At 41.4% G+C, this 6,000-nt stretch overlaps 1 protein-coding gene across 1 annotated transcript in view; it reads right to left on the reverse strand.

The window, feature by feature from the left end:
* The window catches only part of LOC149454877 (immunoglobulin superfamily member 1-like), a 56,676-nt gene extending 51,466 nt beyond the window's left edge, over window positions 1-5,210 (reverse strand). The window contains exon 1 of the mRNA XM_089686955.1: window positions 5,128-5,210. The gene's annotated coding sequence lies outside the window, so the exon portion shown is untranslated. The remainder of the gene's footprint in view (window positions 1-5,127) is intronic.
* Window positions 5,211-6,000: the final 790 nt, after the last annotated feature.

Genomic DNA, 6,000 nt, shown 5'->3' on the forward strand with positions numbered 1-6,000 from the left:
AAAGCTCACTCAGTACTTCTCAATGAGTGCAAGAATGCAGACAGAGAGAAGGAGAAATGATTGCTTTTACATCCTATATGGGTGTAAAAGCAATCAGTGTAAAAAAAAAATAAAAAATCTTCATCACCCCCCACAAGTAGTACAGTGTCACCATGGTGACACTGTACTGCTAGGGTGGCAGTATGTTAAAAAAAAAAATAAAAAAATAATATAAAAAATTAAAATAAAAATGTAAAAAAAAGTTTAAAAATTATAATTTTTGGTTATAAACTAATTTGGATTTTTTTTTTTTTACTAAAAAGATAACGGAATAAATTTTGGCAAAGATTTATGATGAAATATTATTTATTTGCAAAACTGTATTAAAAAAACACTGTTTTTCAAAATTTTTGGACATTTTCATTTACATAGCAAAAAAAATAAAAATCCCAGCGGTGAATAAATACCACCAAAATAAAGGCTTATCTGTGTCAAAAAAATGGTAAAAAATTCATTTGGGTACAGTGTTGCATGACCACGCAATTGTCATTTAAAGTGTGATAGCGCTGAAAGCTGAAAATTGACCTGGTCAGGAAGGGGGTAAAAGTGTCCGGTCTGGAAGTGGTTAAAGTGATGCAATGTTTTACTGCAGTCTGTAGGATACTGTTAGTAATGATGCCTCCACAACAGACCACATGATTAACTTTCCAGTTTCCTTACAACTGTAACAGTTTCAGTTCCACTGTTACATGTCTGCACCATATAATAGCACCAGTCTATTTCTAATATAAAATGTAGCTAACACACGATAAAAATAACATTAATAGCTTGATAGCATCACACTATGATAACAAGAGTGTTGTCGCATTGCACGGTGATGTGCATTGGTGCAGTGCAGTGCCATTCATGCACTGCAATTCATGAATTGCACCCCAACACACCTTACCAATTAGTGCATCAGTGCCATGAAAGATATGCTACATGCACACGTTCTAACCCAGCGTATGAGCCCTAAAAACTGACCCTTAGTTAGGGCTACCTGCATATGGGAATCCTCCTATGGTCTGGACCTTGACCACAGATGTGTGAGCCCTTATGAAATATACAAAAGCTTTCATCAATGCCTTCAGGCTGAAGTTTAGAGTGTAACGTATGTAGGGAACTGGTGGAGGAAAATGACTCTGTAGTCAGTGCTAGGAGAGGTGTCACTGGGAGGTGAAAAGATGTTATCCTTCCAGTGTGTGGCCCAGTGAAGTAATTTGGGCTCTGGCCATGATGGGGCACTAATTCACACATAAAGCAGTAACATCATGTTAATACTTGACACAAGTAATCAAAATGAAGTGACAGTATGTGGTTTCCCCATGCCAACACAATGATATACTGTGATAAGAGTTACATGAGGTTTAATGTCTCCTATTACTGTTCAAGCCAAAGCTGCTCATGTTGTGGAAGGAAGGGGTGATTTCTCAGATTTAGCAGATCTGGGTAAGTGGTGGAATTCAGGGAGACCAACACAGAGCCATCTAGCATATAAGAAACGCATGGGAGGCCCCATATTGTCCTCCTATGCAGTAATATCCTCCAACCATGTAGCACACAAACTTAAAGCGGTCAACTGAATAAAATAAACATAGCTATACAGGGAGAGATCTCTTTGGTGGCATTATTTGTTCAGGTATATTAGGGTCTACACCCAGAAGAAGGCAGAAGATGAATTTTATTAGACAGGTAATAACCCGATATTTTCATTTAAAGTTGTGACATCCACTTGAAGACATCGAGAAAGTGATTAAATATTCTGGAATTCTTACAGCTAAACTTCAGGGTGATATAAAAGACACAAATGAATGCAGGTCTATATTTAATGGAAGCAGTGTAAATATCTCATTTTGACATTTTAACGGCCATTTAATTACAGTTCCTGTACAACAAAGCTCAAAGAAGAGGACTAGGAGAAGAAGAAGCATCACAAAAAGTCAGTTTGTAGTACTGTACTGCAAGGAGCAGACTTATAAGAGGAGAGTGCAGAGTGAAAGAAGGATGAGCTCATAGATCTGATGCTTCTCCTTTGACTATCCAATCACAAGCTGGTTGTAATGAGCAGATCTGTAAGTGTTATTGAACTACATCAGAGAAAAATCAGGTCTTTTTTCCTGCCAAACAGGACTGTACTGTGTGGCATAGCAGTGCAAATCTTAGAAAGGATATAAATCCTTTAACTACTTGCCGACCGCAAATAGCCGAATGACGGCTGCACTGCAGCCGGCCAGTTCTGGGTGGACGTCATATGACGTCCTTCCAGAATGCGCTCTCCTGCGCGTCCCTGGGGGCACGCACCCGGCGATCTCCGTAATCGCTGTGTCCGACAGACACAGCTGATCACGTGATGTGGTAAAAGGCCAATCACAGCGGCCTTTTACCACGTGATCAGCCATGTCCAATGACACACTGATCACCGGGAAATACAATTGCCGGTTCTCGGCTGCACTTTCCTCATGCTGTCAGATCGTGAGGAAAGTACTGCCGAGAACCGGCAGTTTTTAGAGCAGGGAACTGATGATCGGTGCCTAGCAGTGCCACCCACAAGTTCCGCCCACCTGTGCCCAGCAGTGCGCCCACTAACTCCGCCCACCTGTGCCCAGCAGTGCACCCACTAACTCCGCCCACCTGTCCCCAGCAGTGCATCCACCTGTGCCCAGCAGTGCACCCACCTGTGCCACCCAGCAGTGTCACACAAGTGTGCCCAGAAGTGCCACCTACCTGTGCCCAGCAGTGCCACCCACCTGTGCCCACCCACCTGTGCCCACCAGTGCCACCCACCAGTGCCCATCAGTGCAGCCCAGCAGTGCTGCCAGTCAGTGGCACCAGTCAGTGCCCAGCGGTTGTGCCAGTCAGTGCCCAGCAGTGCCGCCAGTCAGTGCCCAGCAGTCATGCCAGTCAGTGCCACCTATCAAACCTGTCTATCAGTACCCATCATCAGTGTCGCCTATCAGTACCACCTATCCGTGACACCTCATTAGTGCCGCTTATCAGTGCTGCCTATCCGTGCCACCTCATTAGTGCTGCCTATCAGTGCTGCCTATCAGTGCCCTTCAGTGCTGCCTATCAGTGCCCATCAGTGCCACCTATCAGTGCCCATCAGTGCTGCCTCATCAACGCACATCAGTGAAGGAGAAAAATTACCTGTTTGAAAAATGTTATAATAGAAACAAAGAAACTTTTTTTTTTTCAAATTTTTTGCAATTTTTTTGTTTATAGCGCAACAAGTAAAGCGCCCAGCGGTGATTAAATACCACCAAAAGAAAGCGCTATTTGTGAGAAAAAAATGATAAAAATATCATATGGGTACAATCTTGCATGACCGCGCAATTGTCAATCAAAGTGCAACAGCCCTGAAAGCTGAAAATTGTCCTGGTAAAGAAGGGGGTATAAGTGCCCGGTAGGCAAGTGGCTAATATGTAAAACACCTTATATGTCATCTGTGTATTTAGCTGCATGTAGCTGTTGTACACATGTTGTACTATTGGCTCATTTAGATAGATAATTAATCCCAACCACTGACTGATCCATTTGCATTAACTTCGGAGCTGTATGCAGCCAGTCCATAGATGTGGATGCACACTCAGCAGTGGCACGTACATGTTGAAGTTGACATGTGATTGTGTCCATGTCGGCCATGTGTTTGCATTCACTTCTATGGGCTGTCTGCACGTTGCTGTGAGGTGGATGCACACGCATCTGCCAGCTGCTCTGCACTAGGGTTGCCACCTCATCCCTTTAAAACTGAATGCATATTAATTACACAGGTTGTAATTTATTGCAGATAAGACACTAAGTGAGTTTAATTACCATCTTAATCAGCCACAGATCCTGTGTAATTAATGTGTTCAGTTTAAGTCCTCATGCACACTGGACATTTGTACAGCGGCTGTTTTTGGCTTTAGGCATTTGTTTCTACACCCAATAAGCTCCCCAGCATGTTATCCTATGTGTCCATGCACACATAGACTGTAATCATTATATTTGTCATGGGTGTTTTTTGGCTGGAAAAAAACCCAGAACTAGTGGGTTTTCTAGAGGAGTTTTTTAGCTGTAAAAACACTCTAATGCTGAAAAATGTGACAAAATGTGGTAAAATGAGGCAAACCAGCATATTTGGATGTTTCTTTAGCAATAATTGTTTATTTTTTTGGTTAAAAAAATGCTAAAAAACGCTAAACGCTAATGCAAAAACGTGAGTTATTGTGCATGGAGCCCTAAAGGGATGATGCGGCAACCCTACTCTGCACAGAGTTGCTCTATATCAACCTAAAGTAGAAGGAAAGGTAAAGTAATAAACAAGCATTTCAATTTTACCTCCCCTCTTCTCCCCATGACCTGGCATGTGTAGTTTAAATACCTTTTAGATTTATGTGGTCACGCAATCACAAAAGTCGAATCTCACTCCTGGGGGGGAACTCTCCCCCCTCTGGTGTCAGCTAGTGCAATGGTCACTGGCAGGTGATGTCACTCTTTTGCGGAATTCAACCCTGTTGTCAACCCTCCAAAGAGGTGCCAGAGCTTTGTGATCACAAGATTCCATAGTAACATCTTTGTTATTTGTAGACTAAATATTATTTTGTTTCATAAACTGCCTAAATTACAAGTTCAGAGCAAATTTGACCTCGGTAAATTGGGGTTTGATATTAGATAAGAACTTGCCAAGATTATTTGGCTTTAGGGCAAGAATATACTACATTTTTGCCCCAAAATATTGTAAAGCATCCTGTTGTTCAATATGTGAATATTACTGTACATTGCTTATTCTGTACAATGCCATAAAAGCTATTTAAAAATAACTTGCACATTACTAAAACAATATTTAATATATTAACACACACATTTTTTTTTCATAAAACACATTTACGAGGGTTTAAACATTGACATAATTATGAATTGTTTTAAGTATGTGATTCAGAACCAGTATAAGCAAAATACATTAATACTAGTGACATTATATACTATATAAATTAAGAATGATGTTTGGTTATATTATGATTTATAGGGATCAGGTTTTCAGATCACATTTAACAATATACTTGCAGACAAGTTAACAGATAAAACCATACTTGTAAATTCATAATGGATAGCATTATTCATACTTACCGATTTTGATCTTGCTTGCCAGTTTTCACAGCTAGATTCGTCTTCTGTCTTGTAAACTGACATTTGTGCAAGGTGAACAGTTGCTACAAGTTCCTTGTGCCTTTCTATGATGAAACTACTGCTATTTACAACATTGTGCAATGCCGGACAAACAAAGCATAAAAGAAAAAAGGGAGATTTACATGGATGTGCAATATAGCTATCAAGCCTTCAGTGGCATTGTCACTAATAAAAAAAATAGACATATTTTTCCCCACTAAAACAGATTTTAACATGGCTGTATGTTTTTTCACAGCAAATGTTCAGTATGTATTAAATATCATGGTACACTGATGTCTCAGATCAGCCATATTTGCAGTATCTGTCTCTGACCTTGAGAGCTGCCGAAAAAGATTCAGCGTGACAATAGTCCCAGATCAGTTGTTCTCCCAGGATATAGCTGGCTGAGCTGATCTGACTATGCCATTTTTGAGGTGGGCTCGCCAGGTTGTGGGCACGCTCTGCACATGGGGTACCTTTGGTTATTTGAACGCGCTCATCAATGCCCGGGACCAGGAGGGGTAGTGTTCAGCTGAAGTCAGCCATAGGGTGGTACTCAACTTAGAGATGAGCCATATACCGTGTACAGCTGTGGCTACTAGAGTCCCTATATGCGTGTACCATCCCTTTTCATTACACACCTTCTTGTAGCATGTCACATTTAGGAGAGACACCGCTGAGCCTGTGCCTTCTCCACCCATCCATCGTACCTCTGCCACCTTGTTCCCAGTGACAGAATGGGGTCCCGCTAAGCCCCTGCACAGACCTCATGAGTGCTCTCACTTAGCTCTTTTAATCTCTCCTGTACCATGTGGCTGTTTGTGGATCTCTGTA

Source organism: Staurois parvus, unplaced genomic scaffold (assembly GCF_062004578.1).
Source record: "Staurois parvus isolate SC_StPar_1 unplaced genomic scaffold, SC_StPar_1.0 ptg000415l, whole genome shotgun sequence".
Taxonomy (NCBI): domain Eukaryota; kingdom Metazoa; phylum Chordata; class Amphibia; order Anura; family Ranidae; genus Staurois; species Staurois parvus.